Here is a 27,671-nt window from a genome sequence, read left to right as displayed (position 1 = left end):
TGGGCATGGGTGTGCAGAGGGGGTAGTTTCCTTCTCAACTCCAACCATGTCAACCTTGGCTCTCTGGTGTAAATGTTTTTTTTTAAATTGAGGGTGGATTTCTTTAGGGATGTCCACTTCATGTGGAGACTGATATACCTCAATTCACTCCACAGATAAGCCAGATCTTGAATAAGTCACTGGAACGTGAACACTGGCTATGGATCCCCATGGCATTCACTATGGGCTGGTTGGTGGTTGTGTCCCTTAATAGACAAATTGGAAACTTCCAGAAATGGGGGGAATTTGTTCTCTGCCATTTTCCGGGGGTGTCACCAGAGTTATGGCAGGAAACTGATGGAACATTTCGGTTACATGTTATCTTTGTGCAGAAGTCACATCTAACATAAGAAATATTTAAACATTAATAAAGCTCCTAATGTTTATGGGGTTACAACTAGTATTTATAGAAATATTACAAATAAAATTCGTAAGGGCTTTTCCATTTTTAAAAACAAAAGCTTCTCCTGATCGTAACTCTTTTGACTTAAGCTGAAAGGAGCTTGAAAGCGCCCATGTTTTGTCACATAAATGAAATGTAAAACAAAGATTTCTAGCATTGAACAGCTCTTCCATTTATCCCTGTTATTTTATTTATGTCTCAACTTCAACAATCAGTCTGTTGTATCTGATAAATCCCTAAATTCACCTCTTTGATCTTCCAAGTTTTTGCGATGCTTCTCCTGGTTAGAACTAAAGGCCATAACATGGAACTTCTTGTTTTAACCTTCGAGCATCTCAATTTGAGGTCATCCAGAGGCTACGCATTTATACAGAAAAAGGTATCCATTGTCATAACATCTTTCTGACTTGCCCTTGTAAAACATTTATCTATTTTAGTCCACCATTCTTCAGAAACATTTAGGATTCAGTTTTTAATACAGAACATCCTGACCTCAAGGAAATGTCTGATTAATATAAGGTACTATCCTAGCACAAATTAATATCATCTGCACATTGAGGACTAGTTTCAAATGGAATGCTTTCCACTTATTGAAAGTAAGTGGATAATGAAACTCTGCAAATGCCATGATAGAGAACACCACAAATTGAGAGTCTATAAAAGCAGGGCTAAAAACAACAGATGGCTTAATGGTTATCTCATGGACCAGTGAAAAAAAAGATCCACAAAATACCCAGAGCACCTAGACTTCCATGCACTGTCTACCAATTGTTAGTGCAGTATTATGGCCTAGTGACAAAGGGATGCTTGATTTCAACTCTAAAATAATCACTGGCTTCTCATTGCAAGAGGAAAACATTCACTTCTTCCTATAGAGACACAATTAATTTTAAGATGATTTAATGTTGGGAGGAACAGAGTTCTGTGTCTTGAATCAGTCATTTAGAAGCCAAATTATTTCTCTTTAATGAAACATCTTTTAACAGCATAAATTGCATTTTGTTTCAAAATGACCTTTTATATAAGATTCACTGCCAGGTATAGGAATGGGTCATTAGCCAATAGTCGATCATTTGTAGTAGTTTGTAGTAGAATTCCTGCTTATCTGAATATGGCAGCTGGCAAATTTAGTTGTATCACTGAGGTTTAGCAGAATGATTGTGATTGTCAGTTGTATAATTCTTAATATATGGACAGAATTTTTAAAAATTCCATAATTTTCATGAAAAGAAAAGACCAGCTTTAAGATGTTGGTTGTTAAGGAGTCGTGACTGTTAAAATCCAGAGAGCGTGGGAGTATTAATAGCTGAGAAATGGCAAGGAACATCACCGGATCCTAATGCTGAAGATGGGTTTAGTAAAACAAGGTAACATTGTTAGAATAAAGCTCTTATTCTGCTTATCAGATACATTTCATCTGACAGACATCAACCAACTCATTAAAGATGTTCTTTAAAACAAGAGTGGAAAATAATTTCTCTTTAGGAAGTCCACTTTGAGTCATTCCATGTTACTGTGGCTCAGCAGGTAGCACTTTTGCCTCTGAAAATTGTGGATTCAAGTCCCCACTCCAGAGACTTGCCCACGTAATCTAGGCTGACACTCCCAGTGTAGTACAGAGGGAGGTGCCATCTTTCAGATGAGACATTAAACTAAGGCCCTGTCTGCCCTCTCAGGTGGATGTAAAAGATCCCATGGCACTATTTTGAAGAAGTGCAGGGGAGCTATCTCTGGTGTCATAGCCAGCATTTATCCCTCAACCAACACCTAAAAGGGATGATCTTGTTATTATTACATTGCTGTTTGTGGGAGCTTGCTGTGTGCAAATTGGCTGCTGTGTTTCCTACATTAGAACAGTGACTACACTTCAAAAATTACCTCTTTGGCTGTAAAGTGCTTTGGAACATCCTGAGATCATGAAAGGTGCTATAGCAATGCAAGCTCTTTCTTTTTATTTTGTTTCACATTATTATAAATGCAAGGGTCAAGAAGTCTTCTACTCTTAAAAGAACAAGGAGGTAGGAACTTCACAGGACATTATAAAACAAAATATAACACCAAGCCACCAAAGGAGGTATTAACGCAGATGATCAAAAGCTTGGTCAAAGAGGTAGGTTTTAAGGAGCATCTTAAAGGAGAAGAGAGAGGTGGAGAGGTTAAGGGAACGAGTTCCAAAACTTATGACCTAGGCAGCTGAAGGCATGGCCACCATTTAAAATTGGGGATGCTCAAGAGCCCAGAATTAGATGAGCGCTGATATCTCAGAGAGTTATGGGACTGCAGGAGATTACAGAGATAGGGAGGGACGAAGCCATGGAGGGATTTGAAAACAAGGATGAAAATTTTAAAATTGAGGCATTGTTTAACTGGACCCAATGTTGGTCAGTGAGCACAGGGGTAGTGGGTGAACGGGACGTGGTGTGAATTAGGACATGGGCAACAGAGTTTTGGATGATCTCATATTTACAGAGGGTGGGAGATGGGAGGCTGGCTAGGTGAGCATTGGAATAGTCAAGTCGAGAGGAAACAAAGGCATGGATGAGGGTTTCAGCAGCAGAAGTACTGAGGCAGGGGTGGAGTCAACAATGTTACACAGGTGGAAATAGGTGGTCTTAGTGATGGCATGGATATGTGGTCAGAAGCTCATCTCGGGCTCAAATATGACACCAAGGTTACAAAACATCTGATTCAGATTCAGACCATTACCAGGGAGCAGGAAGGATTAGTGGCTAGGGAATGGAATTTGTGGCGGGACCAAAGACAATGTCTTCAGTCTTCCCAATATTTAGTTGGAGGAAATTTCTGCACATCCAGTACTGGATTTCATATACGCTGTGTGACAGTTTAGAGACAGTGGAGAGGTCGAGAGAGATGATGGTGAGGTAGAGCTGGGTATCTTCAACTTACATGTGGAAACTGACACTATGTTTTTGGATGATGTTGCCGAGGAGAAGTATATAGATGAGAAATAGAATAGGATAGATCCTTGGGGGATACCACAGATAATGGTGCTGGAGCAGAAAGAGAAGCCATTGCAAGTGATACTCTGGTTATGATTAGATAGATAAAAATGGAACCAGGTGAGAGCAATCCCATCCAGCTGGACAACAGTGGAGAGGCATTGGAGGAGGATGGTGTGGTCAACCGTGTCAAAAGCTGCAGACAGATTGAGAAGGATGAGGAGGGGTAGTTTACCTTTATTGCATTCATATAGGATGTCATTTGTGACTTTGATAAGAGCAGTTTCACTATTGTGGCAGGGGTGGGAACCTGACAGGGGCAGGATTCAAAAATTGAGTTCCAGGAAAGATGGACAGAGATTTGGGAGGTGACAACACATTCAAGGACTATGGGGAGGAAAGGGAAGCTGGAGATAGAGGTAGTTTGCAAAGGTCGGTGTTTTGAAGAGATGTGTAATGTTAGCAGATTTGAGGGAGAGGCGGACAGTACCTGAGGAGAGACAGCCTTTAACAATATTTTAGAATTAGAATTAGAATATTACAGCGCAGTACAGGCCCTTCGGCCCTCGATGTTGCGCCGATCATCTGACCTACACTATTCCATTTACATCCATATGTCTATCCAATGACCACTTAAATGCCCTTAAAGTTGGCGAGTCTACTACTGTTGCAGGCAGGGCGTTCCACGCCCCTACTACTCTCTGCGTAAAGAAACTACCTCTGACATCTGTCCTATATCTTTCACCCCTCAACTTAAAGCTATGTCCCCTCGTGTTTGCCATCACCATCCGAGGAAAAAGACTCTCACTATCCACCCTATCTAACCCTCTGATTATCTTGTATGTCTCTATTAAGTCACCTCTCCTCCTCCTTCTCTCTAACGAAAACAACCCCAAGTCCCTCAGCCTTTCCTCGTAAGACCTTCCTTCCATACCAGGCAACATCCTAGTAAATCTCCTCTGCACCCTTTCCAAAGCTTCGACATCCTTCCTATAATGCGGTGACCAGAACTGCACGCAATACTCCAGGTGCGGCCTCACCAGAGTTTTGTACAGCTGCATCATGACCCCGTGGCTCTGAAACTCGATCCCCCTACTAATAAAGGCTAACACACCATATGCCTTCTTAACAGCCCTATTAACCTGGGTAGCAACTTTCAGGGATTTATGTACCTGGATACCAAGATCTCTCTGCTCATCTACACTACCAAGAATCTTCCCATTAGCCCAGTACTCTGCATTGCTGTTACTCCTTCCAAAGTGAATCACCTCACACTTCTCCGCATTAAACTCCATTTGCCATCTCTCAGCCCAGCTCTGCAGCCTATCTATGTCCCTCTGTACCCTACAACACCCTTCGACACTATCCACAACTCCACCGACCTTCGTGTCATCCGCAAATTTACTAACCCACCCTTCTACACCCTCATCCAGGTCGTTTATAAAAATGACAAACAGCAGTGGCCCCAAAACAGAACCTTGCGGTACACCACTAGTAACTAAACTCCAGGATGAACATTTGCCATCAACCACCACCCTCTGTCTTCTTCCAGCTAGCCAATTTCTGATCCAAAGCTCTAAATCACCTTCAACCCCATACTTGCGTATTTTCTGCAATAGCCTACCGTGGGGAACCTTATCAAACGCCTTACTGAAATCCATATACACCACATCCACGGCTTTACCCTCATCCACCTGTTTGGTCACCTTCTCGAAAAACTCAATAAGGTTTGTGAGGCACGACCTACCTTTCACAAAACCGTGCTGACTATCGCAAATGAACTTATTCTTTTCAAGATGATTATAAATCCTGTCTCTTATAACCTTTTCCAACATTTTACCCACAACCGAAGTAAGGCTCACAGGTCTATAATTACCAGGGCTGTCTCTACTCCCCTTCTTGAACAAGGGGACAACATTTGCTATCCTCCAGTCCTCCGGCACTACTCCTGTCGACAATGACGACTTAAAGATCAACAACAACGGCTCTGCAATCTCCTCCCTGGCTTCCCAGAGAATCCTAGGATAAATCCCATCTGGCCCAGGGGACTTATCTATTTTCACTCTTTCCAAAATTGCTAACACCTCCTCCTTGTGAATCTCAATCCCATCTAGCCTAGTAGGCTGTATCTCAGTAATCTCCTCGGCAACATTTTCTTTCTCTACTGTAAATACTGACGAAAAATATTCATTTAACGCTTCCCCTATCTCCTCCGATTCCGCACACAACTTCCCACTACTATCCTTGATTGGCCCTGTTCTAACTCTTATCATTCGTTTATTCCTGATATACCTATAGAAAGCCTTAGGGTTTTCTTTGATCCTATCCGCCAATGACTTCTCGTGTCCTCTTCTTGCTCTTCTTAGCCCTCCCTTTAGATCCTTCCTGGCTAGCTTGTAACTCTCAAGCGCCCTAACTGAGCCTTCACGTCTCATCCTAACATAAGCCGCCCTCTTCCTCTTGACAAGCGCTTCAACTTCTTGAGTAAACCACGGCTCCCTTGCTCGACAACTTCCTCCCTGCCTGACAGGTACATACTTATCAAGGACACGCATTAGCTGCTCCTTGAATAAGCTCCACATTTCGTTTGTGCCCATCCCCTGCAGTTTCCTTCCCCATCCTACACATCCTAAATCTTGCCTAATCGCGTCATAATTTCCTTTCCCCCAGCTATAATTCTTGCCCTGCGGTATATACCTGTCCCTGCCCATCGCTAAGGTAAACCTAACCGAATTGTGATCACTATCGCCAAAGTGCTCACCTACATCTAAATCAAACACCTGGCCGGGTTCATTACCCAGTACCAAATCCAATGTGGCATCGCCCCTGGTTGGCCTGTCCACATACTGTGTCAGAAAACCCTCCTGCACACACTGGACAAAAACAGACCCATCTAAAGTACTCAGCTAACATTACCAGGAAGGGAAGCTGGGTGGTCAGTATTTTAGTGGGAATAGGGTGTTAATTGTATATTCATTGCATTTAATTGTATGCAGGTGGTGGTCATTAACTGGGGATTCACATGCTCCAATAAGAAGGGACGGATTGAAACTGGGGTTGTTGGGTTATGAGGTTCCTGTTGGTAATGTGTGTCTCAGTAAATAAAAGCTTATAAAATGTGTGTAATGATCGTCTCTAGTTCTATCCTTCCACTAGGCTTTCTGGAATTGAACCATAGGGTTGAGGGAGCAGGAGGTGGGTTTCACAGACAAGATGAAATTGGACATGGCATGAGGGGAGATTGGAGAGAAATGACAGAAAGATGTGCATTCAGGTCTAGGGCTGGGGGAAACTTTAGAGGAAGTCTGGCCCGGTGGGCGAAAGGGAGGGAAGCAGCTGAGGCAGCTTGTCAGATGGTTTCAATCTTTGTGATAAAAGCCCATAAGCTCCTCAAACTTGTTTGGAGATGAGGGTGGAGAAGACAGTGGAGAAGGGTTTAAGAAAATGGTTTGCAGTAGAGAAAAGAAGGCTAAACCAGCTGTCTACCATATTTGTTCGAGTGTGGCCCTTGGGATTAATGGAATGGAGAGGAGGGCTGCACTGGGGAATGTATAGGGAGAGTTATGGGGCCTGATCTTAACTCTGTATAAGTGAATGGGTTTTGAGTGATTTTGAAGTTGGCCCCATGGTTTTAATGAGGACTACAGCATCAAAGCTGGAGGTGAGTATGTGGTTGAGCTGATCAGTAACTGCAAAAAAATCATGGTGAACGGAGAGACAAAGGCTAGGTAGTTGGTATTTTAAAAGTGAATTTTTAAGTGAATTGGGAGGAAATTTTTACCAGGGGTGGACACAAGGGCATGGGATTTGGAGGGGGAAGGGGGATGTGTGTGGAGAACAATGCATAGTGCTGATCAGAGATGGCTTTTCTGTGATTGACACAATGGGAATAGAGAGATGGCAAGGGCAGGGGAGTGGCTGTGAACATGGGTAGGGGAGTTTACATGAAGGGAGAGATTGAGGGAGGATAAGAGAGCAGTGAACTCGGAGAGAGTGCATAACAAAATGAGATCGTGGTTGTAATCACTGAGGATAAGAAGTCTTGGTGCAGAGGATGAAGGAGGAAAGCAGTGATGATATCTTGGTGCTGAAATTTTTATGGTACTCGGGAGGGCAGTAGAGAATGAGGATTATAAATGAGGTGAGAAGGGTGGAACAAGATGAGGAGGTGGAGTAAGTGCCAGAGGAGTAGGGGAACAAACCAAGTGAGATTTGGTGTTAAGAGCTACCACAATGGTCTGAATGAGGCAAGTGGTGGGAAGTTATAGCCAGGCAGGGAGGCTTCAGTGAAGGGGAAGGTGTCATCACCCTGCTGCCAAGTTTCTGACAAGGACCTGAAATTGATACAATCATCCACAATAAGCTTATGCTTGGCAAGGGCCTCATTCACAAATGGATGATAATTCTGGTGGGGGATGTAGAGAGGAGCAACTGAAAGCAGATCCACTGCTACAGTCCACACAGCACTGAGACGGGTGATTTGGAGGGTTTTCTAGAATAGAACATGGGGTTGAGGGAGCAGGAGATAGGCCTCATGGACAAGTTGAGATAGGACAGTGCATGGGGGCAGATAGGAGAGAAACTATAGAAAGAGGACTGAGTTGGAGGGGAATGGGATTAGCAAGATTAGCCCCCTGTGGGCACACTGGGCAGGTTGGTCAGTGAGAGATTTACCTTGCACAGTTTGGGCTGCTGTTTGTAAGGAGGAAGTGATGAATGCCTCAATGGGTCCTTCAGAGGATGTCAAGAGAGGCAGAGGAAAGTTGTAGGCTTATCTGCAGGGAAACTTGGAACAGCTGCAGGAGAATAGGAAGGTGGAGGAGTACTGTAAGGTTGGGGTAGGAATTTGGGAGGGTAGCATGCCCAAGTGGAGAGAAATGAAAGGAAGCACGATGACAGAAGAGAGGGTTCCAGGAGGGGTGAAGAGAAAAGAAATAAAAAAGGGGAAAAACATGCAAATAGAAGAGATGGACTTGGTCCAGAGCAACAGTCAAAACGCACATGTGAATGGACACAGGGTAAGCTCAAGTTACATAGACCTGTTACATAGCAATTATTAGGATACATATATCCTGATAGTAAAGAGGTAATAGAGAGGAGACAATAGGACAGAGCCCAGGGTCAAAGTCAGAGATCCCGTGGAGGGATAAAGTTGACGTAGATAGGGTGGAGTCGGCATGGAGCAACGACAAACTGATGTCCAAGTTCAAAGGCAGGTGGAGTGGATGAGTGAAAGTTTAGAAGCTATTTGAAGGGTGAAGTATCGGAGGACACACTGAGGGTGGCATTTCCATGGGAATGAAGATCCAGGAGGTAAAAGGCAGATGGTATCCGAAAAAGATTACACAGTTTAACTTTTATGCACACAGTTGGGATACTCCACTTTTTATTTGATAGTTGATTCTGTTGGACATCCACCCCTTGTAACCAGCCAGTCTGGATCTGGGCTTTAACTGTAACGACAATCAAATGATGGACAAATAATTTTCAAACAGTAATGAAGAAGAAGAAAAAAAGAAGAAAGAATGGGTTTCCCACAAATCAGCAACAACAATATCTAAATCTCTCATGGCATGATTTCAGGAATACTGTGGGATATAGTTCGATGGTTAGATAGATTCTTGATACCCCTGTGTGGGAAACCACAGGAAATGTATCAAGTATTCACTCCAACTATGATAGACTTGAAATGTGATCCAATCCTAGAATGTGGAGCAGAGCAAATTTTGGACTCGGATTATTTAACCTGTGGTTCCAACTATGTATAAAACTGGGTTCATAAAAATATCAAGCGATTTACATCTTATCCAATTGACCTTTTAAAAGGTTCCTACTGATGTAAGAACATGACAAGGAATTGGAGCAGGAGTGGGCCATATGGCCTCTTATCCTGAGGCTATGACCCTGAGCTCTAGACACTCCAGCTAGGGGAAACAACTGCTTCACATCGATCCTGTCAAGTCCTCTAAGAATTTTTTATCTTTTAATGAGAGCACCTCTTTCCTTTAAAGCCCAGACAATATAGGCCCATTCTATTCAATTCTCAATGCATATTATGGTCATTTTAACTATTCTTTTCTTAATTTATTCAAATCTTGTAATGTTGTATATAAGGGTTTAAACTTCCACATAAGTTTGTGTGCAAAAATTTACCTAAAATCTGAAGGGAAAGTTGTAGACTCATGGAATGATACCTCTTGCAGCTCTTGCGATCTATCTTCATTGCCATTAGTTTTTAGCCGTATGGTGCAGAAGCTGCAAAGCCATCCACCGAAAGTAACTGCTCTGTGATGAAAATTTAGTTCCAACGATAATTCTTTATTATTCATTGGCAGGACCAACATGGCAAAATACACACCGCCACTAAGCCAAAAGGTTTATTGTTTTCTTTTGGATTGAGGAGGTGAAAGTCAAAGGAAATTCCCTGAAATATGAGCAAAGGGAAAGATTAAAAAAACACAAACACACATCTGCAAACACTAAATGCTAAGTTGGAAATGGACCCGCTTCTCTACCCTTAGCTTGTGAAACTATGTATGTTCCCTTAGCTCCAGGGTATGGGAGACTGAGTCATTAGTAGACCGGAAGTTGAAACGTTAAGAATTTGAGCTTAAAGCAAATGGAAAAGAATTCTGGAAATCAAGCGTGATGATTTCATGAATACAGGCTTCTGCAAAACAGCCAGGTGTTGCGTGTGCCTGAAAGGTTGCAGAAAGGGGGAATAGGTTTATGCAGTTTATGCAAAATTGTTGCCTTGAGTGCCTTCGAAAGTCACGCTATATTAGTCTTTTTAGTTTGGATTTCTGGCTGCTTGGTGTCCATTAGGATTCAGACCTGACTCTGTGGGTAGCACTTGCAGCTCTGAGTCAGAAGGTTAGTGGGTTAAAGTCCATAGACAGGTTAAGTGAGTGGGCAACAAAGTGGCAGATGGAGTATAATGTGGGGAAGTGTGAGGTTATTCACTTTGTAAGAATTGAAGAACAGAATATTTTTTAAAAGGCGTGTAACTTGTAAATGCAGATAAAAGGAAAAGGAAACGGTGGATCCTGTCGGATGGTTCCCCGAGCAGACCGTCAAAGTCATTTGGCGGAATGCCTCATCACCAGAACTTTCAAACAAGCACCAAGACGTAGCTTGGCTGGTGGTGAGAAGGGCCCTCCCCGTCAGGTCCTTCATGCACACCCGAAGTCTCGCCCCCTCCGCACAGTGCCCCCGCGTTGGCTGTGGTGGGGAAGAGACGGTCGCCCACCTCCTCCTGGAATGTGCCTTTGCAAAACAGGTGTGGAAAGAGATGCAGTGGTTTTTGTCAAGGTTCATCCCAAGCAACTCTGTAACACAGGAGTCTGTGCTCTACGGGCTGTTCCCAGGGACGCACACCGAGACAAACATCAACTGCTGCTGGAGGACTATCAATTCGGTGAAAGACGCCCTTTGGTCTGCCCGAAACTTGCTGGTCTTCCAGCGCAAAGAGTTGTCCACCACCGAATGTTGCAGACTGGCACATTCCAAGGTCCAGGACTACGTGCTGAGGGACGCACTAAAGCTTGGGGCAGCCGCAGCAAAGGCTCAATGGGGAAAGACCACAGTGTAAGGTTCCCCCACCAAGCTGGACTGAGGGGCTGGAACCATGGGAAGCCCCTCGAACTGTATCGTTAATATTCTCAATTGCTGTAAATGTAAAACTGTAATTGACATGACAATTGTGAAACGGAAGGGTTGGGAAGAAACTCAAGACATTATTGAAAGAAACTGATCTCTTTTGCAATGTTTGTATTTTTTCGTGCTGTTTGGAAACTGTTTGGCAATGTAATTTTTACAGATTTTTATGAATAAAGTATATTTTGGAAATAAAAAAAAAAAAAAAAAAAAAAAAATAAAAGCAAAATACTCCTTGATCGCTTCCCGCCCTCAGTGAACTGGAGACTCAAAGAGGGGTTTCACGGTCCTCCAACCTTTGTAATCCCTTTTGAGTTCCTCAACGTTCTCTGGGGTCAGCAGTGTAGCATTGAGCTTCCACGTCCCTCTGCCAACCCGCTGGTCGTCCTGTAAGTGACGGTCGGCCAGTAAGAGGCAGTGGTCGGAGAAGAACACCGGTGTCGGTGGATCCGACCGTAACAGCACGGGGCACAAACAGGAAGTCAATCCTGGAACGGGCAGACCCGTCCGATCTTGACCATGTGTATCTGCGCTGTGCTCCGTCTGCAGGTTTGCTGAAGACGTTGTGCAGTTTGGCATCTTTAACTGTTTCCATTAGGAATCTGGACGTAGCGTCCAGTTTGCTGTCGTCACTGCCGGATCGTCCAGCCGCATCGATGATGCAGTTGAAGTCACCGCCTAGGATGACCGGCCTGGACGTCGCCAGCAGCAGTGGGAGCTGCTGGAAGACGGTCAGCCGCTCGCTGCGTTGTACCGGGGCGTACACACTGATCAACCGGAACGGAGTGTTGTTGTACATCATATCTGCTACGAGGAGGCGACCGCCCACCACCTCCTTAACTTCGGAGATGGTGAAGTTACCTCCCCGCAGCAGAATACCCAGGCTGGAGGAACGGCAATCATTACCCCCTGACCAGATCGATGGCCCGTGGGACCACCATCGCGACCACTGCCTGAGGTGTGGTATTCCACACTCCTGCAGAAACAGTAGGTCAGCTTTGACCTTGGCAAGGTAATCCAAGGTTGAAACACATCGCGTAGTAGATTTAATGCTACGCACATTAATGGAAGCAATTCTTACACCCATTTTTTAAAAGTTATTTGTTGCTTCCCATATCATTTGTCCTCGCTAGTCCCAGTCCTTCAGGATGTTCCTGCATACCCATCGTGTGCGCAAGCAGTTTCACGTTGGTTGGGCTCAGAAACCCCTCCTGCTTTTTCATGCAGTGTTTGTTCCGCTCGGGTGACATCGGGGGGGTCTTGTAGGCAGAGAGGATTGGGTTGTCCTCAGCTGCTTCCATCTGTTCCTCCTCGAAAACATCACTGCTCCCGGCTTCCCGGAGCTGAGGTGCGCCAGACGTGTCTTTGCAGGTTCTTCATCCACAAAGGTGTTCAGAGGATGAGAGAGAGACAGAGGGAAATGTCCCGACTCCAGAAAAATATGCAAAATCTGCTCCAGTTGCAGTCAATGGGGGTCGAGGTCAAGGAGGACCTCCAAGAGGTGAAGAGCCAGCAGACCTCGCTCTTTGCCAAGGAGGCCTCTAAGATCATCTTCCGGTCCAGAGTCCGCTCCATCGAGCAGGATGAGACGTGCTTGCGTTACTTCTTCCAAAAGGTACACGGAGAGAGCTCTGTTATCAGCAGCCTGAAGGAAGAAGATGGCTCGGTAATGTCTTCGCAGTCCGACATACTAAGGATCAGCAAATCCTTTTATGCTGGGCTGTATGACGCGAAGCCCACAGACAGCAGAGCCTCCCAGTCCTTCCTGTCATCTATCACAGAGGTCTTAGATGACAGCAGGAGGGAGAGACTGGACAAGCCGCTAACTCTGGACGAGCTGACAAAGGCCGTTGAGTCCTTCGAGACGAGTAAAACTCACGGGAGCGACGGCTTACCGGTCGAGTTGTACTCGGCCCTGTGGGACTGGGTCGGGCCGGACCTGCTGGAAGTATATGAGAGTATGCTCCTGGCCGGCAGCATGGCAGAATCCATGAGGAAAGGCATCATCACCCTCATTTACAAGCAGAAGGGGGAGAGGGCAGAAATCAGAAATTGGCGGCCCATCTCACTGCTTAATGTTGACTACAAAATTCTGTCCAAAGTCATAGCCAGTCGAGTCAAATCTGCTCTGGAGTTGGTGATTCACCCCGATCAGACCTGTACTGTACCCGGCAGGAAGATCTCTGATAGTCTCGCGCTACTCGGGGATACGATCGCCTACGTACGGGACAGGAGGGTGGACACCTGCCTCATCAGCCTGGACCAGGAGAAGGCTTTTGACAGGATATCGCACACCTACATGATGGACGTGCTTTCCAAAATGGGGTTTGGGGAGAGAATCTGCAATTGGATCCAACTGCTCTACACAAACATCAGTAGCGCAGTCTCAATCAACGGGTGGAATCGGAAAGTTTCCCGATCAAATCTGGAGTCAGACAGGGCTGTCCTGTCTCCCCGGTCTTGTTTGTTTGCTGTATTGAACCCTTTGCTGAGTCTATTAGGAAGGATGCGAGCATAGGAGGGGTGACAATCCCAGGCAGCAGAGGCACTCAGGTTAAAACCTCCCTGTACATGGATGACGTCGCCGTCTTCTGCTCGGATCCGCTGTCCGTGCGCAGACTGATGAGCATCTGCGACCAGTTCGAACTGGCCTCGGGAGCCAAAGTTAACCACGGCAAGAGCAAGGCCATGTTCTTTGGGAACTGGGCTGACCGATCTTTTGTCCCCTTCACCGTCAGGTCAGATTACCTGAAGGTGCTGGGGATATGGTTCGGAAGGGCCGGGGCGTGCACCAAAACATGGGAGGAGCGAGTAGCCAAGGTATGACAAAAATTGGACATGTGGGGGCAGCGATCTCTCTCCATGGTGGGTAAGAACCTGGTCATCAGGTCCGAGGCGCTCACGTTGTTGCTCTACGTGGCGCAGTTCTGGCCCATACCCCACTCCTGCGCTGTGGCAGTCACCCGACCCATTTTCCGCTTCATCTGGGGATCTAAAATGGACTGGGTCCGGAGGGACACGATGTTCAAATCTCTGGACAAGGGCGGGAAAAATGTACCCAACATGGCCCTCATCCTGATGACCACCTTCGTGTTCGGCTGCATCAAGCTGTGTGTAGACCTCCAGTACGCAAACTCCAAGTGTCGCTACGTGCTGAGGTTCTATCTGTCCCCGGTGTTGCGAAGGATGGGCTTGGTCACATTGCCGCGGAACGCTCCATGCAGTTGGGCCGTGCCGTACCACCTATCCTTCGTGGAGCAGTTTCTGCGGGAAAACACCTTTGACCACCGGTCCATCAAGCAGTGGTCTGCACGGAATGTCCTCAAGGCCCTACGGGAAAAGGAGACAGTGGATGCTGTCGGATGGTTCCCTGAGCAGACCGTCAGTCATTTGGCGGAATGCCTCATCACCAGAACTTTCAAACAAGCACCAAGACGTAGCTTGGCTGGTGGTGAGAAGGGCCCTCCCCGTCAGATCCTTCATGCACACCCGAAGTCTCGCCCCCTCCGCACAGTGCCCCTGCGGTGGCTGTGGTGGGGAAGAGACGGTCGCCCACCTCCTCCTGGAATGTGTCTTTGCAAAGCAGGTGTGGAAAGAGATGCAGTGGTTTTTGTCGAGGTTCATCCCAAGCAGCTCTGTAACACAGGAGTCTGTGCTCTATGGGCTGTTCCCGGGACGCACACCGAGACAAACATCAACTGCTGCTGGAGGACTATCAATTCGGTGAAAGACGCCCTTTGGTCTGCCCGAAACTTGCTGGTCTTCCAGCGCAAAGAGTTGTCCACCACCGAATGTTGCAGACTGGCACATTCCAAGGTCCAGGACTACGTGCTGAAGGACGCACTAAAGCTTGGGGCAGCCGCAGCAAAGGCTCAATGGGGAAAGACCACAGTGTAAGGTCCCCCCACCAAGCTGAACTGAGGGGCTGGATCCATGGGAAACCCCTCGAACTGTATCGGAGAAATTTTGTGTGCTGTAAATGTAAAAATGTAAATGGCATGACAATGAAATGGAAGGGTTGTGAGGCAACTCATGATTGTATAGAAGGTAACTGATCACCTTTGCACTGTCTGTATTCTTTGACTTGATGCTGTTTTAAACTGTTTGGGAATGTAATTTTTACAGATTTTTATGAATGAAGTATATTTTGAAAAAAAAAAATAAAAGCAAAATACTGCGGATGCTGGAAATCTGAAATTACCTGCACTTTCTGTTTTTATTGTAATTGTTGATGTTCAGAGAGACTTGGGTGTGCTTGTACAAGGAACACAGAAGTTAGCATGCAGGTATAGCAAGCAATTAGGAAGGGAAATGGTATGTTGGCCTTCATTGCAAGGGGATTGGAGTACAAGAATAAAGAAGTCTTGCTGCAATTGTAGAGGGCTTTAGTGAGACCAAGCCTGGAATACTGTGCAGTTTTGGTCTCCATACTTAAGGAAGGATAAAATTACTTCGGAGACAACAAACCGAAGGTTCACTAGATCATTTCTGGGATGAAAGGGTTGTCCTATGAGAAGAGGCTGTAAAATTGGGTCTATTTTCTCTGGAGTTTAGAAGAATGAGAGGTGATCTATTGAAACTTACAAGATTCTGAAGGAGATGGAAGGGTAGATACTGAGAAGTTGTTTCTCCTGGCTGGGGAAATTTGAATTCAATTAATAAATCTGGAATTAAAAGCTAGTCCAATGGTGACCATGAAACCATTGTCGATTGTTGCAAAAACCCATCTGGTTCACTAATGTCCTTCAGGGAAGGAAATCTGCCGTCCTTACCTGGTCTGGCCTACATGTGACTCCAGACCCACAGCAATGTGGTTGACTCTTAAATGCCCTCTGAAATGGCCTAGCAAGCCACTCAGTTGTATCAAACCGCTACGAAGTCAAAGAAAAAGAATGAAACAATATAGCCCACCCGGCATCGACCTAGGCACCGGAAATGACAACGGCAAACCCAGCTCTGTTGACCCGGCAAGCACCTCCTTACTAACATCTGGGGGCTTGTGCCAGAATTGGGAGAGCTGTCCCACAGACTAGTCAAGCAATAGCCTGATACAGTCATACTCACAGAATCATACCTTACAGGCAATGTCCCAGACACCGACATCACCATCCCTAGGCTTATCCTGTCCCACTGGCAGGACAGACCCACCAGAGTTGGTGACAGTGGTATACAGTCGGGAGGGAGTTGCCCTGAGAGACCTCAACATTGACTCTGGAGCCCATGAATCCGCAAGGCATCAGGTCAAACATGGGCAAGGAAACCTCCTGCTGATTACAACTTAACGCTCCCTCCTCGGCTGATGAATCAGTGCTTCTCCATGTTGAACACCAATTGGAAGAAGCACTGAGAGTAGCAAGGGCATGGAATGTACGCTGGGAGGGGGAATTCAATGTCCATCACCAAAAGTGGTTCGGTACCACCTCTACTGACCGAGCTGGCCGCGTCTTAAAGGACATAGCTGCTAGACAAGGGCTGCGGCAGGTGATAAGGGAACTAACAAGAGAGAAAAACCTATTTGACCTCATCTCCACCAATCTAGCTGTCGCAGTTGCATCTGTTGATGACAGTATTGGTAAGAGTGACCACAGCACTGTCCTTGTGGAGATGAAGTCCTGTGTTCACATTGAGGATACCCACCATTATGTTGTGTGGCACTACCACTGCTAAATGGAATAGATTCAGAACAGATAGAGCAACTTAAAACTGGGCATCCATGAGGTGCTGTGGGCCATCAGCAGCAGCAGAATTGTATTCAACCACAACCTCATGGCCCGCCATATCCCCCACTCTACCATTACCATCAAGTTAGCGGACCAACCCTGTTTTAATGAAGAGTGCAGAAGGGCATGCCACAAGCAGCACCAGGCATACCTAAAAATGAGATGTCAGCCTGGTGAAGCGACAACACAGGACTACTTGCATGCCAACCAGCAGAAGCAGCCTACGATAGACAGAGATAAGCGATCCCACAACTAACAGATTTGATCTAAGCTCTGCAGTCCTGCCACATCCAGTCGTGAATGGTGGTGGACAATTAAACAACTAACTAGAGGAGGTGGCTGCACAAAAAAACCCATCCTCAACGATGTGGTAGCCCAGCACATCAATGCAAAAGATAAGGCTGAAGTATTGCATCCATCTTCAGCCGGAAGTGCCAGTGGATGATTCATCTCAACCTCCTCCTGAAGTCCCAAGCATCACAAATGCCAGTGTCCAGCCAAGCCAATCCAATTCAGTTCACGTGATATCAAGAAACAGCTGAAGGCACTAGATACTGCAAAGGTTATGGGCCCTGACAACATTCCGGCAATAGAACTGAAGACGTGTGCTCCAGAACTAGCTGAGCCCCTAATCAAGCTGTTCTAGTACAACTACAACACTGGCATCTACCCAGCAACATGGAAAATTGCCCAGCTATGCCCTGTCCACAAAAAGCAGGACAAATCTGACCCAACCAATTACTGCCCCATCAGTCTACTCTCAATCATCAGCAAAGTGATGGAAGGTGTCGTCAACAGTGCTATCAAGCGGCACTTGCTCAGCAATAACCTGCCCACTGACGCTCAGTTTTGGTGTCACCAAGGCCACTCAGCTCCTGACCTTGTTACAGCTTTGATCCAAACATGGACAAAAGAGCTGAACTCCAGAGGAGAGGCAAGAGTCTGTGCCCTTGACATCAAGGCAGCATTTGACCGAGTATGGCTTCAAGGAGCCTGAGCAAAACTGGAGTCAATGGGTATCGGGGGGAAAACTGTCCGCTGGTTGGCATCATAACTAGCACAAAGGAAGATGGTTGTGGTGGTTGGAGGTCAATCATCTTAGTCCCAGGACATCACTGTAGGAGTTCCTCAGGGTAGTGTCCTGGGCACAATCATTTTCAGTTGCTTCATCAATGACCTTCCTTCCATCAGGTCAGAAGTGGGGATGTTTGCTGATTGCAGAATATTCAGTACCATTCGTGACTCCTCAGCTACTGAAGCAGCCTGAGTCCAGATGCAGTACGACCTGGACAGCATACAGGTTTGGACTGAGAAGTGGCAAGTAACAACTGTGCCACGAAAGTGCCAGGCAATGACCATCTCAAATGAGAGAAATTAATCATCTCCCTTTGATGTTCAAATGGCATTACCATTGCTGAATTCCCTACTATCAACATCCTGGGGATTACCATTGACTAGAAACTGAACTAGACCAGCCACATAAATGCTGTGGCAACAAGAGCTGGTCAGAAGCTAGGAAATCTGCAGCAGGTAACTCACCTCCTGTCTCCCCAAAGCCTGTGCACCATCTACAAGGCACAAGTCAGGAGCGTGATGGAATACTCTCCTCTTGCCTGCATGAGTGCAGCTCCAACAACACTAAAGAAGTTTGACACCATCCAGGACAAAGCAGCCCGCTTGATTGGCACCCCATCCACCACCTTCAGCATTTACTCCCTTCACCACCGAAGAACGGTGGCAGTAGTGTGCACCATCTACAAGATGCACTGCAGCAACTCACCAAAGCTAATTTGACAGCACCTTCCAAACCCACGACCTCTAACACCTAGAAACCAAGGGCAGCAGATGCATGGGGACACTACCATCTGCAAGTTCCCTTCCAAGCCACACACCATCCTAACTTGGAACTATATCACTGTCCCTTCACTGTCGCTGGATCAAAATCCTGGAACTCCCTTCTGAACAGCACTGGTGGTGTACCTACAGCAAGGATTGCAACGGTTCAAGAAGGGAGCTCACCACTACCTTCTCGAGGGCAATTAGGGATGGGCAATAAATCCTGGCCCAGCCAGCGATGCCCACATCCCATGAATGAATTTTAAAAATCTAAAACACCAGGGCACGGTCTCAAGATAAAGGGATGTTCTTGTAGGACCGGCATGAGGAAAAATGTCTTCACTCAAAGGGTTGTGAATCTTTGGAATTGTCTACCTCAGGGTTGTGGATGCTCCATCATTGAATATCTGTAAGGCTGGGATAGACAGATGTTTGGTTTCTTAGGGAATCAAGGGATATGGGGAGTAGGGAGGAAAGTAGATTTGAAGCCCAAGATCAGCCATGATCACATTGCATATTCAGAGCATGACAGGCCCCCCTTTTTATTTTTATTTCTTTTTTCTTTTTTATTCGTTTATTTTATTTTACTTTGTCTCATCATTTTTTTTTACCATGTGCCTACCCACTGCTTTTTTCATGTTTGTGCTTTGGGCCTGACTGTTCTATTTTTCTGTCAATTAACACCCTCCCTGCACTAACGCTTTGTTTTTCAGCACACCATTAACATAGCGTCTGCCTTTGCTCCATGACCTTCTGGCCAGTTATTCTCTGTAACCCTGTCCTATCAACACCTTCTCTCTGGTTATCTCTTGCCCCACCCCTGCTTTATTTGCTTAAAACCTATTACGTTTCCAGCCTTTACCAGTTCTGATGAAGGGTCATTGACCTGAAACATTAACTGTGCTTCTCTCTCCACAGATGCTGCCAGACCTGCTGAGTATTTCCAGCCTTTCTTGCTTTTATTTCATATTGCATGGCACAGCAGGCTCAATGGGCCCTATGGTCTACTCCTGTTCCTATTTCTTATGTTCTGTTCAGAGACTTGAGCACACAATTCAGGCTGACACTCTCAGTGCAGTACTGGGGAATGCTGCACTGTCAGAGGTGCCATCTTTTGGATGCAACACTAAACTGAAGCCCCTTCTGCCCTTTTGAGCAAACATAAAAGTTCCTTCTGCACAATTCTAAGGCAGTGCAGAGGAGTTCTCCCGGGCTCCTACGAATATTTATCCCTTGGCAAGCATCACTAAGAGCTGGTCAGCAGCAAATGAATGGCGCTCACCATGCGTTACACTTACACTTGCTCACAGACTTTCTATGAACTTTTGCAATGGAACTTGCAGTAATTAGAAATCCAAAGCACTACAATGTCTTCGGCAGGGATTTTGGAACTGTTGTGAACGGGCAAGCAACTGTGTATCTCTTTAAGCATTCAGATTGAATAATCTTTACTAAGACACAAAAGCAGCGAAATTGGGCTCTGTTGTGCTGCTGGTGCCAGCGCGACAGAAGCCAGAAAATGGTGTGCACAGTGTTTCCGTCCATGCACTGCCCCATGGTGGGAAGGATGCTAGCATAGGTGTACCATGCATGCGCTGGAAGCCTCAGTAGTGGTCAGATCGTGACATCAACCAGCCTGTGCTAATCACTCACAGTGGAACATGAGGGACCCTACCATTAGCTCTATTTAAAGGACCAGCTATCCAATTTGCAGATGAGGTGTTTTTGATTTACTTCTGCTATTGTAAGGCTTGTGGAAGTACAGTGGAATGTTTATTGAGGTGTTGTGGCGAGTTGGTGCATTCATAGAGAGGGTAGAGGATTTAGCCACCTGTCCACATCAAGTTTGCAAGAGGCATGGGGGCTGTATTTGCAGTGTCTCTGGATTTGCAACATGACAGATGAATGGAGCAGTGCTTGCAGAGAGGGGAAGCTCTGAAAAGATGGAAGAGGAGGAGGAGGATGAGAAGCCCCACCCACCACATATTTCAGGAAGCACTTCTACCTCCAATTCACCCAGGAGCAATGCCTGAGGCAATTCAGATTCACCAAGGAGGTGATCACAGAACTGCAGGTGCTGCAGCCTCCCAGCAGGGTGGCCAGCAGTGTCCTTATTGCTTTAAACTTCTACGCATCCCGATCGTTCCAGGCTGGAATAAAAACAGAAGGTGCTGGAAGTACTCAGCAGGTCTGCCAGCATTTGTGGAGAAAGAAACAGAGTTAACGTTTCAGGTCGATGCCCCTTCATCAGGGACCTTGGCCCCCATTAGTTCTGCTCCCTTCTATTGTATGCCACCTTGCCCTGCAAGAGAGAGAGGGCAGAATGTCCGTGAGTGTGTAGCACTGTGTTTGGGTGATGTGCCTGCCATAGGCGAATAGCTGGAGATATGTGAGGCAGAAAGAGGTGGATGAGAGGGCTGGCAGCATTGGTAGGTGTGTGAGGGTGATGTGGAGTACCTGAATGTTAGGCCTAAGTCCTGAGTGCCAGGGAGTGCTGCTAGATGAGTGATGGGTGCATTGAGCAGTGTGAGAGGTTGGTGGCATGGTGGGTATCGGATGTCCTTTGAAGATGCATTCACTGATCTTGACCACCCGCATGAGGTCATTGAACTTGTTGCAGCGCTGCTGCCAGCTCCTCGGGGCCAGACTGACTGTTGATTCTGAACTGCCCTCTGAAATGGCTGAGCAAGCCATTCAATTGTATCAAACTGCTACACAAACTAAGAATAAACCCAGACAGGCTACCCGGCATTGACCTAGGCACCAGATATGACAAAGGCACACCCAACCCAGTTGACCCTGCAAAGTCCTCCTCACTAACATCTGGGGACTTGTGCCAAAATTGGGAGAGCTGTCCCACAGACTAACAGTTAAGCAAAAGCCTGACAGTGTCATCTCACAGAATCATACATTTCAGCCAATGTTCCAGACGCCTGCATCTGGGTATGTCCTGTCCATCAGAGGTCGCGGCAGTGTGGTATGATACAGTCAGGAGGGCTTGGCCCTGAGAGTACTGAACATTGAATCGCGTCCCATGAAGTCTTCTGGCATCGGGTCAAACATGGACAAGGAAATTGTCTGCTGATTACCTTCGCTCAGCTGATGAATCAGTGCTCCTCCATGTTGAACACCACGGAAGAAGAACTGAGAGTAGTAAGGGCACAGCATGTACTCTGGATGGGGGACTTCAATGTCCATCAGCAAGAGTGGCTCGGTAGTACCACTACTGACTAAGCTGGCTGAGTATTAAAGGACAGAGTGGCTAGACTGGGTCTGCGGCAGATGGTGAGGGAACCAACAAGAGGGAAAAACATACTTGACCTCATCCTCACCAATCTCCCTGTTGCAGATGAATCTATCCATGACATTACTGGTAGGAGCGACCACCACACAGTCCTTGAGGAGACCAAGTCCTGTTTTCACAGAGGGTACCCTCCATTGTATTGTATAGCACTACCACTATGCTGAATGGGATAGATTCAGAACAGATCTAGCAGCTCAAACTGGGCATCCAAGAAGCGTTGTGGGCCATAAGCAGCAGCAGAATTAAATTCCACTAAAATCTGCAACCTCATGGCCCAGCATATTCCGCACTCTACCATTATCATCAAGTCAGGAGTGCAGGAGAGCATGCCAGGAGTAGCACCAGGCATTCCTAAAAATGTGGAGTCAGCCTGGTGAAACTGCAACACAAGACTGCATGCATGCTAAACTGTAGAAGCAGCATGCGATAGACTGAGCTAAGTGATCCCATAACTAATGGAGCAGATCAAAGCTCTGCAGTCCTGAGACATCCAGTTGTGAATAGTGGTGGACAATTAAACAACTAACCAGAGGCGGAGACTCCACAAATATCCCCATCATCAAAGATGTGGGAGCCCAATTATTCTTGGCTTTCCCTTGCAGGTGAGGATGATTGTCTTCTGTGAGCCCGTAGATGGCTGATGAGGCCAATTTGAGATCTACAGACTTTATGGCACACAGAGCATTTGTTATCATGCGGCATGTCTGCTCGTATAATATTAGTTTAGGTCATGGCTTGTTCTTTTCGTTAATCTTTCCTCGTTTATCATCGTTGGGTCTCAAAATGCTGGGATCCTTCCCACAGACTCTGCCTCCATCTGGTTCAGTCCAGGACAATGGAGTTGATGTCAATGTTGCATTTCTTCATGTTGGCTCTCAGCACATCCTTAAAACACTTATTTTGTCCTCCTCTGGTGCATCTGCTCTGACTGAGCTGGGAGAAGACGACCTGCTTTTGGAGCCTGGTATCTGACATCCAATCCATATGACCAACCCAATGAAGCTAATGGCAGATAATCATAGCGTCGATGCTTGTGGTGCCTGCTTGTGAGAGGACACTGATGTTGGTGCGTCTGTCCTCCTACTTGATATGTAGGATCTTCTGCAGGCAGTGTTGATGAAGTGACTCCAGTGCTTTGAGGTGCCTCCTGTGCATTGTCCATGTTTCAGCCCCGTACTGTAAGATAGGGATCACGACTGCATGGTAGACCGTGAGCTTGGTTTCAGTTTTGATGTCACGATCTTAAACACTCGCTTCCTCAGGTGGCCAAAGGCTGCACCACGCTGGCATCTACCCATAAACTGGAAAGTTGTCCAGGTATGTCCTGTCAACAAAAAGCAGGACAAATCCAATCTGGCCAATTACCTCCGCATAAGGCTACTCTCAATCACCAGCAAAATGATGGAAGGTGTTATTGACAGTGCTATCAAGCAGCATTTACTTATCAAGAAACTGCTCACCAATGCTCAGTTTGGCATCCACCAGGACCACATGGTTCCACAGTTTGGCATCCACCAGGACCACATGGTTCCACAGTTTGGCATCCACCAGGACCACATGGTTCCACAGTTTGGCATCCACCAGGACCACATGGTTCCAGACTCCATTACAGCCTTGGTCCAAACATGGACAAAAGAGCTGAATTCCTGAGAGAAGTGAGACCAACTGTCCTTGACATCAAGGCAGCATTTGTGTATGACATTAGGGAGCCCTAGTAAAGTTAAAGTCAAGGGGACTCAAGGGAAAACTCACCACTGGTTGTAGTGGTTGTGGTTCTTAGAGGCCAATCATCTCAGCCCTGGGACATCACTGCAGGAGTTCCTCAGGGTAGTGTTTTGGGCCCAAATCATCTTCAGCTGCTTCATCAATGACCTTCCCTCTGATTGTGCAATGTTCAGCACCATTCGTGACTTCTCAGATACTGAAGCAGCCCGTGTCCACATGCAGCAAGACCTAGACAACATTCAGACTTAGGCTGATAAGTGGCAAGTAACAGTCACACCATGTAATGCCAGGCAATGATCATCTCCAGCGAAAGAGAATCTAATCATCAGCCCCTGACATTCGATGGCATTATCATCACTGAATCCCCCACTATCAACATCCTGGGGGTTACCATGACCGGAAACTTAACTGGATCAGCCACATAAATACTGTGGCTATAAGAGCAGGTCAGAGGCTGGGAATTCTGTGGTGAGTAACTCACCTCCTGTCTCCCCAAAGCCTGCCTGCCATCTACAAGGCACAAGTTAGGAATGTGATGGAATACTCTCCACTTGCCTGGATGGGTGCAGCTCCAACAACACTCAAGAAGCTCGACACCATCCAGGACAGATTAGCCTGCTTGATTGGTACTTTATTCACCACCTTAAATATTCATTCCTTCCATCACAGATGCACAGTAGCAGCAGTGTATACCATCCTTTTTACAAGACGTACTGCAGCAACTCATCAAGGCTTCTTTGACAGTATTTTCCAAACCTGCAACCTCTACCACCTAGAAGGTCAAGGGCAGCAGATGCATGGGAACACCACCACCTGCAAATTCTGCTCCAAGCCACACACCATCCTGACTTGGAACTATATCGCCATTCCTTCACTGTCGCTAAGTCAAAACCCTGGAACTCCCTTCTTACCAGCACTGTGGGTGCACCTACAGCAGATGGACAGCAGTGGTTCAACCACCACCTTCTCAAGGGCAATGAGGGATAGACAATACATGCTGCCTTGCCAGCCACACCTACATTCCCTCAATGAATAAAACCTGTATGGAGGAATCCTTTATAATTTTCCAATACATTCGCCTTTGCTGAAGCGGGTTTTTTATAAGTCATCCTCAAATCTTGTTAAGGTCACAAGTGATCAAGTCAAACCTGTCTAACCACAGAAGCAGAATTTTATTAGTATTAAAATTTGTATGCAGGAGGCAAGTCTTATCTGAGCAGTCTAACCAATCCGGTCTCCTTAGCATTTGGAGCAAAAATAGAAGAGACAGACCTGTTAATGCTTGCAGGTACTAGGCAGCAGCTTATATTATCAGGTCTTGATTCTTACCACATTTCAGTCATCCATGGTAATGCCTTCAAGCACTTTCAATACTGCCTTGTGATTGCCGCTGAAAGCCTGAGCAGTTGAAATTTACATTCATTTATATTTTCCCCGGTTACAGCATTTCATCCATGTGATGTCTTTAACTTCAGGGTGTCAGCTGTTGCTCAGTGGGTAGCACTCTCACCTCTGAATTAGTAGGTTGAGGCTTCAAATTCCACTCTAGAGACTTGAATACATAATCTAAACTGACATTCCAGTGCTGTATTCTCAGAGATGCTGTTTCTCAGGTGAGAGGTTAAACGAAGGTCTCCTCTGCCATCTCAGCTGGATGTCAAAGATCACATGGTCCTATTTTAAAGAAGAGCTGGAGAGTTTTCCCCAGTGTAGTAGCCAATGTTTATCCTTCAACTAACATCAGTAAAACAGATTATCTGGTCATTATCACATTACTTTTATAGGATCTTGCTGTGTGCAAATTGGCTGTCGTGTTTCCAACATTACACAACAGTGAGGGCACTTCAAAATGTATTTCAGTGGCTGTGAAGTGCTTTGGGATGTCCTGAGATCATGAAAGACACAAATGCAAAGCTTTCTTTAACAGAAGAAGTAATTCTTATCACAAACCAGAATTGTGTTTGAAATGAGATTATACAGGGCAAATACTTGCAAAAAAAACCCCTGATGATTTGACTTGAAATTCATGCAAAATCTTTCAGTAAATGTGAAGTCCTTCCAAACAATGACTCACTACAGCTACAGATGAGATTTTTTTGGAATGTATAAAGAGATAATACATATGTAATTAACCAGATAACTGCCTGTTTCACTTGTCGTGAGCCAGTTACTGTCCAACCACCTTACCTCTGCACAATAGCTCCAGTTACTAGCCACAACTTGTGGAATCTCCCATGCATTAAATTAATTGGGCACCAATCATCCTACATTCACTCCTCCCTTTCAAAATCATTGTTCTTGCCACAATGGAAAAGGTTTTGCTGAATGTAAAGAAACCATAGACATGTTTTAAATAGGATCTATCAAAATGATAAACTGGACAACTCCAGGGACAGGAGCTGAACAATCCATAAGCTGAGTCCAAGAGGATGTTTGTATGCTTTCATCCAAATTTATTGATATCATGATGGGAGATAAAGTCCCAAAAATAGTTTAGCCCCTTGAAAAGATCCAACAATTTGTGACTGTCAAAGAATATTCATTCAGTGTGCAAGGGGGAACCTAAGATTCCTTCTCCACAGTGCGCCCACTTTTACCTTGGCGTCCTACACTGTTCCAATGAAACTTGGCACAAGCTCGAGGAACAGCACCTCAACTTTCGATTAGGCACTTTACAGCCTTCTGGACTCAACACTGAGTTCAACAATTTCAGGTCATAATCTCTGCCCCCTATTCTTTCAGACTGCAGCTGTTGGTGATGATTCTGCTGTTTCCATTTACACCTCCTCTGGACACATTTTTTGGTTTCCCTATTTGTCCCATTACCATCACCTTTTGCCTTGCACCGTCCTCCCCTTTGTCATTTAATCTCTCCTGCCTTCCACCCTATCACAGACCTTCCCTTTTCTTCTTTGCTCCCCTCTCTCTTTTCCCGCCTGGTTTAAAACCTGACACAAGGTCACTGATCCGAAACCTGAAACTCTGTTTCTCTTTTCACAGTTGCTGCCAGACCTGCTGAGTATTTCCAGCATTTTCTGTTTTTATTTTAGATTTCCAGCATCCACAATACTTCGCTCTTGCTGTCAAAGAATCTTGTTCGCCAAGAATGTTAAGGGTTGCAGAACCAAGATGTAGTTAAGACACAAATCAGCTATGATCTAATTGAATGGGAGGAACAAGGCTCAAGGGGCTGAATGGCCTCTGCTTGTTCCTATGTTTCTTTGGGTATGTAATGCTCATAGCAAATTTAGATTTTCTTTAAAAGTTAGGAATAGTGCCAGAGATGCAAATTGATTAATGTAAGTTTTCAGCTCTGACGGTGTCTTATTAATCTTGTTCCCACATCTTCAAGTTCATTTTATTCTCGAAAATGAGTGACCATAGATATGGTCAGTGTGATGTGAGGGTGGTATACATCCCAATGTTCGTAAATTGGTCATTTTAACTTTAATCCTAGAAGCAATATAGAGATTGAAAACACTTTATTAAAACAGCCTTATTGTGATCTTAGAGAGTTTGATAATGTTGCAATTACATTAAGTTTATCCTCTGCTTTTTAGATATGTATCTATATAATTTCCTACCTTTTTTTCTTCCTTACTTGGGTGATATTAGGTTAACCATTATGCATTGTGTTAGCTGTGGCTCAGTTGATACCACTCTCATTTCCTAATCACAAGGTGTTGGGGTCAAGTCCCACTCCAAGGCTTAAACACAAAAATTAAGGCTGGCATTCCAGTGTAGTATTGAGGGACTGATATGATGCTGGAGGTGTAGTTTTTTGGATGCAACATTAAACATCTGCTTGCTTTGATGGCAATAAAAGGTCCTATGGTACTATTTTGAAGAAGAGCAGGGGAGATCTCCCTGATGTCCTGGCCAATATTTATCCCTCGATCAACATCACAAAAAAAAATCTGGTCATTATCACATTCTTGTTTGTGGGAGTTTGCTGTTCACATACTGGTTGCCGCATTTCCTGCATGACAACAATGACCACACTTCAAAAAGTACTTCATTAGATGTAA

Source organism: Heterodontus francisci, chromosome 4 (assembly GCF_036365525.1).
Source record: "Heterodontus francisci isolate sHetFra1 chromosome 4, sHetFra1.hap1, whole genome shotgun sequence".
NCBI lineage: Eukaryota > Metazoa > Chordata > Chondrichthyes > Heterodontiformes > Heterodontidae > Heterodontus > Heterodontus francisci.
Note: the sequence above shows the minus strand (reverse complement) of the source record.